This window comes from Mustela erminea, chromosome 3, assembly GCF_009829155.1.
Source record: "Mustela erminea isolate mMusErm1 chromosome 3, mMusErm1.Pri, whole genome shotgun sequence".
Taxonomy (NCBI): Eukaryota; Metazoa; Chordata; class Mammalia; order Carnivora; family Mustelidae; genus Mustela; species Mustela erminea.
In genome coordinates this window covers 62,528,633-62,543,002 of record NC_045616.1, presented here as the reverse complement: position 1 = coordinate 62,543,002, position 14,370 = coordinate 62,528,633, and positions in this window count along the sequence as shown.

Below are 14,370 nucleotides of genomic sequence, written 5' to 3'. Positions count from 1 at the left end.
CTTGTATCATTTGCAGTGCAGTATAGAATAGGCACTTTGGAACACTCCCTTTTTTCCACCAGAGATTAAGGAAAGAAACATTCCGATTGTGGAGTTTAACCCTGAACATCTGAAGATGTTTGCCAATAGGGAGGGACTCTGTTGTTTGGACTTACACAGCTTTTGCAAATAAGTGTATTTTGAAATTGTTCAACAACAATGTTTAAGTTATTAAGGGATAAGACTTAGTACTATCTGTGTGTAGAAAAAGTTCTACTCTTTCTCATTGTAAACGTATCAAGGTTTGAATTCTTTAAATTATAGAAACAGATGATAGGGGTAGCATTTTTGATGTTTTACACTCTGTGTCTATAAACTGAGAATGAGCATAGGTCCCACAAATGACCTTCGGTTGGCTTTCAAAGTAACTTGCCCTGAGATGGGGGACTCCAAGCAATAGATAAAAGCAGGGCCGTTTCAGACACAGACTGGCCAGAAAAGCCTCCAGCTGAGCCTCCCAGAGGTCAGCACTGGAACCATCACGGTTGCTCTATCCTCCTGAGGTTCCCTCAAGGGGTGGCTGTGAATCTTGTTTATTAGAAATTGGCAAAGTAATCTTGAAAGCAGCTTTGGTCAAGACTTAGATGACCACTGCCACAAGTGGACTGCAACCTCATGAGAGCCAGGACTAAGATATGCCCAGATTCCTGACCTACGGAAACAGTGTGAGGTAAAAGATGTTCATTGTTTTAAGTCAGAGGAGTTGGCACATTGTCAATGGAAGGCCAAATCCATTCTGCTGCCTGTTTTTGTAAATAAAGTTTTTTTAGAACACACACGCACACACACACAAAGAAATTGGCAAAGTAGGTCATGCTGTCCCTGGAGATAATGGATATAAAAGACCTCTCTGCCCATTTTAAGAACAGAGAAAGAAGGCCCACTCACTTCCAGCAGTTATACCCCAAGGAGCATTCTGGAATGGAAACACTCTTGGAGCAAACATGAAACACACATTTTGTGCTCTGGGCACAGGGATGGGTGCTGGGCATACAGAGTTGAGAAAGACTGAGACCAGCCATCAAGAAAAACAAAGTAGGGGTGCCTGGGTGGCTCAGTGGGTTAAAGCCTCTGCCTTCAGCTCAGGTCATGATCCCAGGACCAGGATCCAGCCCCACATTGGGCTCTCTGCTCTGCAGGGAGCCTGCTTCCTCCTCTCTCTCTGCCTGCCACTAGCCTACTTGTAATCTCTGCCTATCAAATAAATAAATAAGAAAGAAAGAAAAACAAAGTAGACCAATGCAGAGTGTGTATGTGTATAATAAATAAATATGTCCTTCTGTAAGAAGTTTTTTTAGCGAGATGTCACCACACAAATTTCATACAAGCGAGGATTGTCAGTTAAACATTGAACATTGGGGTTACTGCTTCCTGTGGTTATAACTTGAGATGAAAGCATAATACACTACAGGAAACATCTTTTTAAAAACAGCCAGTCTGTATTGACTGGATATGATTTATTTACAAATGCGTTTGATAAATTAAGTCTAATTTTTTTAAAAAGAAGCGATTATGCCAGTTTGATGAGAAATAACAGAAGAAAATGAAGTAGACTTTGAAATCTAGGAAAATGATTCTGTATTATCCATTCTTGTTTTTTAAGAGTTAGATCATTTTAAAAGCATTTTTAAACTTCCTAATTAGTATCAAGTACAGAAAATCCTCATGGATGTCACAAAATATTTGAAAACTAAGTTGAAGTATATATTTTTTTCTTATGAAGCAATGTTGGCCTTTTACACAAACAGGAAAATGCTTTGCCTATGTAAAAGAGCAAACTATTTCCAAATGGCATAGAATAATTTTACATCAAATAACATAATGTAAGTATAAGCTAGCTTTGATTTTATTTTTTAGCATTGATTTTATTAATTTAGTTACTGTATTTTATCCAACTCAGTGGAGATTTACTAGTTTATTCAATCAAATATTAAAATACCTCTGATTTAATATGACTATCATTACTATTATTATTGGTCTGTCCTTATATGATTGTTTTTATGTTCTCTTTTTTTAAAAAAAAATGCATGTAACCTATATTAATAAAGATGAAATTTTGCTTGGTATCTGTTTGGAATAAATTTGGAAAAAATAAATAAATAGACTTTATCTTTAGAGCCACTGGAGGAAGGCCAAGTCTTAGGGTTTAGCTGAAGACCATCTAATAAAGAGGCAAAGTGCAGAGATTCTGACAGGATTGAGGGAACCACGAGGGGATGGTGAAGCACCTCAGGTGCTAGCAATTAGGGGAGGCCATTACCACCGCAGGCCCAAAGAGGTGGAGAAGGAATACTCTGACCTCCTGTTCTTCAACCCTCCGACCTCCTGGTGGTGCCTCCTGATCTTGCTTCCAAACTCAGAGGTCAAGGGAACCTGGGTGTCTTAGTCCATAGAGGTCTGCATCTTGGGGCATGCAGAATGGATCTGGAAGAACAAAGGAATTGGGTGATGAACTTTGTGTGTCTTTTCTTTTCTTTTCTTAGTCCTTTCTTAAGAAAACAAGGTGGTATTGTTGAGAATGTTCGGATTCCTGGGTTGTAGGCACCATGAAGAGTCTACAGTTCTTTGCTAGGAAAGAGCGAAACAAACTACCTGTCAGAGCCAGGAGGCAATCATGAAGCCCCAAGGAGGACTGTCCTTTTAGGAACAACCCTTTGTTGTCCGGTGCACCCTGGGGCAGGGGCCGGAGAGGGAATTAAAATGGTAAATACTTCTGAGAGTTGGAAGTCAGTAAGAAACATTTTAATAACATATCTAGATTCATAGTCAACAGAAAAACTTTTCAGTTGAAGAATTCTGTGAACACAGAATTTTTAAGTTAGTACACAAGCTTAAGTTTCTGAGGCCTGGACACCCAGCAACTGTTTCAGGATTGACTGTATTGAAGCTCATGGCCAGCTCATGGCTACCAGAAATAGGATCTCTGCCCTAACCAGAAAGTGACCTTTCAATTCTTCTATTGTTATTTTCCAAAATAACTTTGAAGTTAAACACCACACACACACACACACTTGAGAGGGTGCCTGGGCAGCTTGGCTTGGTTGGTTAAGCATCTGCTCTCGGCTTCTCTTGATATCAGGGTCCTGAGATAGAGACCTGCACCTGGCTTCCTGCTCAGCAGGGAGTCTGCTTCTCCCTCTGCCTCTCCCCTTGCTCATTCTCAAATAAGTAAGTAAAATCTTTAAAACACATGTAGGCACACGCGCGCACACACACACACACTTGAATTTCCTTAACACAAAAATGCAAAAATGCCTGTTTTCCAACCAAGTCAAAAATAGGATTTTTAAGGAAATAAAATATTTGGCTGTTGAATATAAATATGGAAAATTTTAGGTTATACTTGGGAACGTAAGAAATTAAGAAAAATGTTGGCATATCTTTCAGGAAGTTTGAGCTCTGAGATCAAGTGGAAAAAGTTAAGTGGTGTTTATGACCAAGTTTTTTAAGTGTGTGAGGCCTGGACCCTCCACTAGAAGCTTATCTTCACCCTGGTGTAGTAAAAATTAAGGGGGAAAACAGTCACCAACAGTAATTTCCTGGTGGAATTAGCATCATTGTGTACTATTCCTTTGAAAACTATAGACCAGATGTGTGTGTGGAGAGTAATTGTGTTTTATGAAGGAAGTGTGGCTAAGCAAGCTGCAGTCTGAACAGAGAGAAGAAATTCTCCAAGGCAGTGATTCTGAGTCCTTGAGACCTTTGTAGGAGATGTATGAGGTCAAAATGATCTTAAAACACTAATGTGTTAATTTGCCTTTTCTTGGTCTGATTCAGGACCATATAATTGAGTTTTCCTGTGGTTGCATGACATGTGGTATTGCAACAGTCTGAACGCAGGAGACAGGAAAATCTGTCTTCTATCAAAGCTGGCCATTAAAGAGATTTGCAAAAATAGAAAACAGTGCAACTCTCCTCAAGAAATTGTTGTTTGGGGAAGAACATTTTTTTGTGAAAGAATATGATATCTATGTTAACACGGCATGGATTTATTTTTATTTTTAAGTGGAAGAAATATTTTCAATAAATTCTCCATTTTGATGTTTAACATGGTAAATGGTGGGTATGATCAGTGCAGTTTGCTGTTGATCTCCATAGAAAGAAAAAGGCCCCAATAAGGCACATTTACCAATTTCCATAGTGTAAATACCCTTCTCAGCTGCAAAGTCCAAGCTTTCAATGGTTTGACATTGGGCTTGAAGAAATTCCTGAATATCGAATTCTGATACAAGCTGACTCCAACACACCACTGGGTTTAACCTACATAAATGAAAAATCTTTAGGGTCCTCGGTAATTTTTAAGTGTATTGAAGTCTCCCTAGCTGAAAAAGTTTGAGAAGCCTGCTTTTAGGCAGATTTCCCAACTTTATTGCCTTCGAAAGGACTTAGAAATAGGTCATCATTAGAAAGCAATTACAAGTGTAAACACTTGGCTCATAGCTGCCAGCCACCACACTGAGTTTCTGGCAGGCTCACAGCCGAAAGGATCAGTACCTTACCATAACAGCAACTGACTTGAGCAGGTCCAGTGTGGCGTAGAAGTTGGCAAGCTTTGTGGGAGGCCTGTATTTTAGCCAGCAGCTGTGAACCACCCATGGCAGCCTCACTAACGTGAACATCTCATCCCAGGGACTGTCGGCTGCATGCTGGTCTTCTGGAAACACAGAAAATCAGAGGTCAGATTCAGCAGCATCTTGGAATTCAGATAACACAGTATGTTTTTAACCAGATGCCGGTAGGCTCATCTCTTCAGGAAGTGACTCACAAGCACTGTGGAGATCAGCTCTGAAAGCTGCCATGTAGATCCTGAAGACATCAGGTTGTGGCAGGACGAGTCTGCCTCTTTTGCCCATTTTAATAACCACAATATTGGACCTTTTTAGCATGCTGCTCTGTGACCCATGCAGGGAAGCAAGAACATGACAGAGGGTAGGATAGCCAATACTGTGATGCATGTAAGAATAAGACCCTGTGGGGGGAGGGGGTTGCCTGGGGGGCAGTTGGTTAAGCGTGCAACTCTTGATTTCGGCTCAGCTCATGATTTCAGGGCAACTTGGGGCTCTGCTCTCGGGGAGTCTACTGGAGATTCTCTCTGTCCTCCCTCTCTTCCTCCCTGTACTCCTGAGCTCTCTCTTTCATATATATAAATAAATCTTTAAAAAAAAAAAAAAAAAGACTAAGACCCTGGCGTGCCTGGCTGGCTCAATCAGTAGAAACTCTTGATCTCAAGGTCTTGAGTTCAAATCCCACATTGGACCTAGCACTTACTTAGGGGAAAAAAAAGACCTCAATTGTTCTGCATGTTTTTGCTGTTTTGCTTCTTTCCTCAAGATCTATAGTTGCCCTTGAAACTGGTCTGCATGATGTCAAATGTATCCCCATTTTCCGGGAGCTAACCAAGTTTTGGATTTAATCATCATACAGAATACTTTGTTAAGAAGCATGGAATTTGAAGATCTCATTGTACAGTTTTAGCACCTCTGCCTTGTTAGAAGGCAGATCAGTTCTCATCTCCGGCTGCACATCAAGTCCATGTCGAGCTGCTAAACAATTCCAGTGTCCGGTCCCCACTCTCAACCACTAGGAATCTTTGGGGTGGGACCTGGATGTCCATGTTGTCTTCAGGGTCTTCAGGAGATGCTAATGTGTGAGCCAGAGTTCATGCCACTGCTTTAAGAGAGTGATTCTTGGGGCGCCTGGCCGGCTTGGTTGGTAGGGCTTGTGACTCTTGATATCTGCGTCGTGAGTTCAAACCCTACACTGGCCATAGAACTTACATTGAAAAAAAAAAAAAAGTGCTTCTCAAACATAACGTGCATCCAAATTATCTGGGGATCTTCTTAATGGCGGTAGGTGTAGGGTGGGTCTGCCTGTCTATCCGGTTCCCGGGCAGTTTTGACATGGCTATTGACTTGATGGTTCCTCGGGCCACACTTTGAGGACCCAGGGTAAGAGACGGCTCTGAGGCAAAATTTGGCCATGTTTAAGGTCCAGGGCCTCAAAAAATTCAATCCTCATATCCTTAAACTCATTTTCAAGGCATTCTTTTTTTTTTTTTTTTTTTTTAAGATTTTATTTATTTATCTGTCAGAAAGAGAGCACAAGCAGGCAGAGAGGCAGGCAGAGGCAGAGAGAGAAGCAGGCTCTCCACGGAGGAAGGAGCCCGATGCCGAACTCGATCCGAGGACCCCGGGATCATGACCCGAGTCAAAGGCAGCCACTTAACCAATAGAGCCACCCAGGCGTTCCAAGGCATTATTTTTAATTGTAAAATTAAGGCAATTTTTAATGTAGCAGGGTGCTTAATCAAAATTTGTTTTAGGTGAGTATCTATCTTGCTGTATTTTTTCTTCCACTCAGGTTCTTTTTTAGGAGAGAGAGCTTAAAAGGTTTAATCTCCTACATAAAACCAATTCACAGGAGGCTGGGGATTTAGAGTGGCGACTCCCAACTCTCTTTGAAAGATAGTGCCCAGCAGATAGCAGCAGGGCCTGGTTACCAGAGAGCAGATGTGTTTCTTGTTTCTGGGTCTGGCTGAAAAATTGTGACCTCAGGGACATGCTGGGGATACTAGTCAGCATCAGGAGCTTCAGTCTTAATGGTGCTGGAATGAGTGGCTATGGAAACCCTCAGGAAAGTGACTCAGCCCACGAGTCATCCTAAGGGAGGGATTCATGACTCCCCTGTGCCTGCGAAAAAACAAAGGTTTAGGAGGTCAATTCTCAGGACCTGCATGTGCAGTATGTACACGTGCCATACGTTCTGGGATAAATTCTTCGTTCTGGAAGCTCTTTTACAAGCTGATGAAAAAACTACTAATGGTAAAAGAACTGTAACTTGTATGGGGAAAATGTTGTATCTCGGCAGTAAGCATTTATCTGCAAAGTGATGCCAGAGAGCTCTGGCTCCCATCTAAATAGCAGTGGATTTTTTTTTTTTTTTATGATGGCTATAAGCAGCTTCCTCAGGAAGGAAGACAAGAGTGTGATGCCTTGGTGGCCCAGTCAGCTATGCGTCAGACTCTTGGTTTCAGCCCAGGTAATGATCTGGGGTTGTAAGTTGGAGCCCTGCATCAGGCTCTGTTCTCAGTCCAGAGTCACCATGAGATCTCTCTCCCCATCCCGCTGCCCCTCCCCTCCCCTCACTTGCTCTCTCCCTCTCTCAAATAAATAGATACAAGTTAAAAACAAAAGAACAGTGAGAGTAAGAGAAAGCTTGTAGACACACTTTAGGAAAGCAATTTGACAAAATGTCATCACCCTTAAGATGTTCATAACCTTGGACCCAGTTGCATGACTTTTGGAAATCAGTCCTCAAGAGATCATTTTATTTATTTATTTTTTTAAAGATTTTATTTATTTATTTGTCAGAGAGAGTGAGCACAGGCAGACAGAGTGGCGGCAGAGGCAGAGGGAAAGGCAGGCTCCCCTCTGAGCAAGGAGCCCAATGTGGTCCCAGGACACTGGGATCATGACCTGAGCCAAAGGCAGCCACTCAACCAACTGAGCCACCCAGGAGTCCCAAGAGATCATTTTAAGTAACAAAAAAATAAAAAACAACCCATAATAGACTTCTAGTTTTTAATAGCATCCCCATTTGCATATTAGTTAAAGTCTGGAAACCCTTTATGTGTTCAACCCTAGACAATTATACCCATTTAAAAGGCATGTATGATATGCATATAATGACACAGAAAAGTGCTTATAATATTTAATTTCTTAAAAAGCAAGATGCATTTATATATATATATATATATATATATATATATATATGTATTTATATATCTCTGTGTGTGTATATATGGTATGAAACCAACAATATGGGAGAAATAAAATAGGTCTCTGTGGGATCTATTAACAAAGGCTAATGGGAAATATACCAACATATTTAAACTTGTGTTTGGATAGTAGGACTACTTTTCTCCTTTTATGTTTTTTCCTACCTCTTTCCTGAGTAGGTACTACTTCTCTAACAAAAAAGCAATCCTGGGGTACCTGGGTGGCTCAGTGGGTTAAAGCCTCTGCCTTTTGGCTCAGGTCATGATCCCAGGGTCCTGGGATCGAGCCCCACATCGGGCTCTCTGCTCAGCCTGCTCCCCACTTCTGTCTCTACCTGCCTCTCTGCCTACTTGTGATCTCTCTCTGTCAAATAAATAAATAAAATCTTTTAAAAATCAAAAAAAAATTTTTAAAGCAATCTTTTTTTGTCTTGTCAGTGTCAATATGTAACTAGAGCTGGACTTTTTCCTCCAATAAACTTTACACTTACACCAAAAGAACTTGTCATTTATTTTCCTGTGGAATTCTTCTTTCCTCATTGAGTAGCAAACATTATTTTCTCAAAACTAAAGCTTTCTTTTGACTGCATAATTATGTTAGTCTTCTTATTATTTAATTTATGTCTCTGTCCCATATATTATTTAATTGAACAGTCTAATTATTCCATAAGCTCCTTTATTTATTTATTTTTTAAAGATTTTAGGGGTGGGATGCCTGGGTGGCTCAGTGGGTTAAGCCACTCAGGTCATGATCTCAGGGTCTGGGATAGAGTCCTGTATCGGGCTTTCTGCTCGGCAGGGAGTCTGCTTCCCTCTCTCTCTCTCTCTCTGCCTGCCTCTCTGTCTACTTGTGATCTCTCTCTGTCAAATAAATAAATAAAATCTTAAAAAACAAAAAAGATTTTAGGGGTGCTTGGGTGGCTCAGTCTGTTAAGCATCTGCCTTCAGCTCAGGTTGTGATCCCAGGGTCCTGGGATCAAGCTCCCTGCTCAGCAGGAAGCCTGCTTCTCCCTCTCTTTCTGCCTGCCCCTCCCCCTGCTTGTGCCCTCTCTCGCTCTGTCAAATAAATAAACAAAATCTTAAAAAAAAAAAGGAGAGGGGCGCCTGGGTGGCTCAGTGGGTTAAGCAGCTGCCTTTGGCTCAGGTCATGATCTCAGGGTCCTGGGATCGAGTCCCACTTCGGGCTCTCTGCTCAGCAGGGAGGCTGCTTCCCTCTCTCTCTCTCTCTCTCTCTCTCTCTGCCTGCCTCTCTACCTACTTGTGATCTCTGTCAAATAAATAAATAAAATATTTATTTAAAAAAAAAAAAGGAGAGAGATTCTATTTATTTATTTGAGAGAGAGACAGTGAGAGTGGGAGCCTGGGTGGCTCACTTGGTTAAGCAACTGACCATTGGTTTCAGCTCAGGTCATGAGCTCAGGGTTATGATATTGGGTCCCACTTTGGGTGCAGAGTCTGCTTGAGACTGTCTTTCTCTACCTCTGTCCTACCACCCCCATAAATAAATAAATAAATAAATAAATAAATAAATCTATCTTTTAAAAAGAATACCAGAGCTTTATTTCTTTAACTTCTACCTTACTTGGCCCAGGTAGCTGGGTACTTAATTTTACTTACTCCTTTTGTTATAGTTATCAAATTAAATGATGTATTTGGTGAGAGTATCTCAGGCACCCCCCAGACTTATTATTTCTCTACAGTGAAGGCAGCATGGATACTTGATAGAACCACACAGAAATGACTATACTGAGTGTTTCTCAAAATGGAATCCATGAAAATTATTTGAGCAGCTTGTGATAATGCAGATTTCTGCATTCCATCCCACACCTATAATCAGAATCTCTGCAATGGGGTCTGGACAATTCACATTTTTAACAGTGGTGATTCTTATGTTCATCAAACTTTGAAAACAACGGAACAAATATTTACTTCCTTCTTTGTTTATTTGTTTTTAGCGATTTTATTTATTTGTCAGAGAGAGCACAAGCAGAAGGAGCAGCATGCAGAGGGAGAAGCAGGTTCCCTGCTGAACGAGGAGACCCATGCAGGACTTGATCAGGATCCTGGGATTATGACCTGAGCTGAATGCAGAAGCTTCACCAACTGAGCCACTCAGGCATCCCTGGAACTAATTTGTTTTAATCTTCTCTTTTTTAAAGACTCTATTTATTTATTTGACAGACAGAGAGATCACACGTAGGCAGAGAGGCAGGCGGGGGCGGGGGAGTGGGAGAAGCAGGCTCCCCGCTGAGCAGAGAGCCGGATGCAGGGCTCGATCCCAGGACCCTGGTATCATGACCTGAGCTGAAGGCAGAGGCTTAACCCACTGAGTCACCCAGGCAACTGGAACTAATTTTTAAAAGAAATCTCTAGGGGCACCTGGGTGGCTCAGTGGGTTAAGCCTCTGCCTTCAGCTCAGGTCATGATCCCAGGGTCCTGGGATTGAGCCCCGCATCAGGCTCTCTGCTCTGCAGGGAGCCTGCTTCCTCCTCTCTCTCTGCCTGCCTCTCTGCCTACTTGTGATCTCTGTCAAACAAATAAATTTTTTTTTACTCTTTTTAAAAATAAATAAATAAATAAAAATAAAAGAAATCTCTGATCTAGTATATTTTGTGGTCAGGAAGTGGAAAACCACAATTTATCTATTAAAATGCTAACATTTTTCATTATCCTTTAGATTATCATGTCTATCTGCAAAGCTATTAGAGTATTAAGATTTTGTGGATATTTCTCCTTAGGTATCCTTCCTAAATATCTAACTATATCCATTGAAAGATTTAGCCTTACAAATAATTATCTCTATCATTTACTTTACCTTTTATGTATAGAAATGGATACCTTCTCCTCTAGAGATACAACTCAATGCTCTGCGTTCCTGTAGGATTTTAAAGGTAATTTTTTGCATATGTAACACTCATATGGTTCAGATTTCAAAAGAGCAAAAATAATGTGCAGTGAAGATATCCCCTCACACCCCTATTATCTCCTCAGAGGCGACCACACTTAACAACTTCTTGAGTATAGTGCTGGATATATTTAAATAATAATCTGGAAATGGCGTGCCAGGCTTCCTCAGTTGGTGGAACATGTGATCTCATGCTCATGAGTTCAAGCCCCACATTGTGTGTAGAGATTGCTTAATTAAATAAACTTAAGGAGCACTTGGGTGGCAGAGTTGGTTAAGGGGCCAACTCTTGGTTTCAACTTAGGCTGTGATCTCATGACCCTGAGAATGGGTGGTAAGAGTGAGCCTCAAGGTCATGAGATCAAGCCGTACATTTGGCTCCGTGCTCAGCTTGGAGTCTAGTCTGCTTCACATTCTCTCACCCTCTCCCTCTGCCCCTCTAGCTCCTGCCTGTGCTCTCTCTCTAAAACAAAGAAATCTAATAATAACTAAAACTTTAAAAATAATCTGAGAACACTATCACTTTCTTTTTCTTTTAAAGATTTTATTTATTAGACAGACAGAGATCACACATAGGCAGAGAGGCAGACAGAGGGGGGAAGGCAGGCTCTCCGGTGAGCAGAGAGCCCCATGTGGAGCTCGATCCCAGGACCCTGGGATCATGACCTCAGCAGAAGGAAGAGGCTTTAACCCACTGAGCCACTCTGGCATCCCAACATTATCCTTTTAAGGAGCAAAATTAAGAGTATATAATTGGCCATTTTATTTTTAAATTGTATCTTTGAGTTTTAAAATCTCCTGTTGTTGATGGGGTACCTAGCTGGCTCAGTTGGTAGAGCTTCTGACTCCTAATTCCAGGGTCCTGAGTTCAAACCCCACGTTGGGCATGGAGCTTACTTAGAAAGAGCAACAACTCCTGTTGACATACAGGTATCAATCAGGCATTGGTACATAACAAAACACACCAAAACCCCAGAGGTATAACAATAAGTATTTGTTGCTCATGCTCTGGGATAGTTGGGTAGATAGTTCAGTTGACATATTCTGGGCATCTGTTAGCTGACTTAGGAAGGCCTATACTGGGATGACTGGGGACTTAACTGTGCTCCATAGATCTCTCATCTTCAAGCCTGCTAATCCTGACATATTCTGGTGGCAATGGCAGAGAAGCAAAAAAGGAGGAAATGTGCAGGACATCTTGAGTTCTGGGATTGGAATTGGCCTATCCCCACTCCAGTCATATTCTTTTGGCCAGGGGAAGACCCAAGCCCATCCCAGATTCAAGGGGATGGAGAAATAGGCACTGCCTCTTTAGTAAAAGGAATTTCAAATTCACCTAGCAAAGACATGTCCATAAAGAGTGGTGAAGAATTGACATCATCATTGAAATCCATACATAATGTCTGAAAACTTAACCATGATCCTTAAAGAAATGGCTTAGCATTCAGATACTGTACTTTTATAACAACATGGCCACGATTGCTGAAGATTTTTTAATTGTTTAGTGTTTAATATCAACAGAAAGACTATAAAAACATGTCAAAGCCCGGGTCCCAGATTCAACTCAGCCAGCCCATGTGTTACCATGTACCGTGTGCAAGAGGAAATGATGAATACTACCCCCAGGGAGTCACTGAGAAGACATGAAATATAACACTTTAAGTCCTACTAAAGAAAATTGAAGGTTTTAATTGAAGATTTGCTCTCAACTCTCTGACTTCCTTGGACAACAGTGCTGACACACTAACAAGCCACTTGGGGGAAAGTGGGGGTGATCACATAGTTTTCACCCTTCTTTGTCAACATGTTTTTTAAGATTATTTTTAGAGTTTCAAGACCGATTCAGATCTTGGCGTGTTTAAAATCAGAATACTCATGCTCACAAAGTTACCCTTAAGAGAGTTTTATGAAACAAATGTCAGAGGTGATACTGGTTTCTGTTTCCCATTTAACTTAATTTCAATTTGCTATTTTGCTGATTTTAATAAATAAACTTTGTTTCTTAAAATAACACTGCCTCAGATGCTATCAGTAGCCTCAGCCAGATGTAAAAAATAATAATATTAACCTTTTAACTAGAGTTTTCAAATATTTTAATCTGCCTGTGGAATTACTTAGACGTTGAACATTTCTGGACCCGAACTTACTTAGTCCTACTGGCTGATGCACAGTAACTAGAAATGGAGAATTTCTCTCTGGTAAGAGGTGAGAGGCAGGGCTTGGTGAGACAGAGGGATCAGGGCGTACATAGTTCAGGGCATCTAGACACGTACTTCACAGCTTGAAGCCTGCTCTGCAGGTTTGAACATGGGATTGGGGCGCATAGCAGCAATGGATGCAACTCCTCACTGTTCTCCAGAGTGGCTGCACCAGTTTGCATCCCCACCAACAGTGAAGGAGCGTTCCCCATTCTCCACGTCCTCTCCAACATCTATCGTTCCCTGACTTATTAATTTTAGCCATTCTGACTGGTGTGGTTTTGATTTGTATTTCCCTGATGCCGAGTGATGTTAAGCTTTTTTCATGTGTCCATTGACCATTTGCATGTCTTCTTGGCAGAAATGTCTGTTCATGTCTTCTGCCCATTTCTTGACTGGATTTTTTGTTTTTTGAATGTTGAGTTTGATAAGTGTTTTATAGATTTTGGATACTAGCCCTTTATCTGATTTGTCATTTGCAAATATCTTCTCCCATTCCATAGTTGACTTTTAGTTTTGTCAACTGTTTCCTTTGCTGTGCAAAAAGCTTTTTATCTTGATGAAGTCCCAATTTTTGTTTTTGTTTCCCTTGCCTCTGGAGATGTATCTAGTGAGAAGTTGCTGTGGCCAAGGTCGCAGAGATTGCTGCCTGTGTTCTCCTCTAGGATTTTGGTGGTTTCCTGTCTCACATTTAGGTCTTTCATCCATTTTGAGTCAATTTTTGTGTGTGGTGTAAGGAAATGGTCCAGTTTCATTCTTCAGCATGTGGGTGTCCAACCTTCCCACTACCATTGTTGAAGAGACTGTCTTTTTTCCATTGGATATTCTTTCCTGCTTTATCAAAGATTAGTTGACCATAGAGTTGAAGGTCCATTTCTGGACTCTCTGTTCTGTTCCATGGATCTACGTGTCTGGTTTTGTGCCAGTACTATACTGTCTTGATGATTACAGCTTTGTAATACAGCTTGGAGTCCAGAATTGTGATATTTCCAGCTTTGGGTTTTTTTTTTTTTTTCAACATTCCTTTGGTTATTTGGGGATTTATTTATCTGGTTCCATACAAATTTTAGGATTGTTTGTCCCAGTTCTGTGAAAAATGTTGATGGTATTTTTTTTTTAATTTTGTTGTTTTTATCAGGAGTGTTAGTTTTGTTTTTTATTTTCAAGATTTTATTTATTGGACAGAGATCACAAGCAGGCAGAGCAGCAGGCAGAGAGAGAGGAGGAAGCAGGCTCCCTGCTGAGCAGAGAGCCCAATGTGGGGCTGGATCCCGGTCCTGGGATCATGACCTGAGCCGAAGGCAGAGGCTTTAACCCACTGAGCCACCCAGGCACCCCTTGATGGTATTTTTGATAGGGATTGCACTGAATGTGTAGATTGCTTTGAGTAGCATAGACATTTTAATAATATTTGTTCTTCCAATCCATGAGCATGGAATGTTTTTCCATTT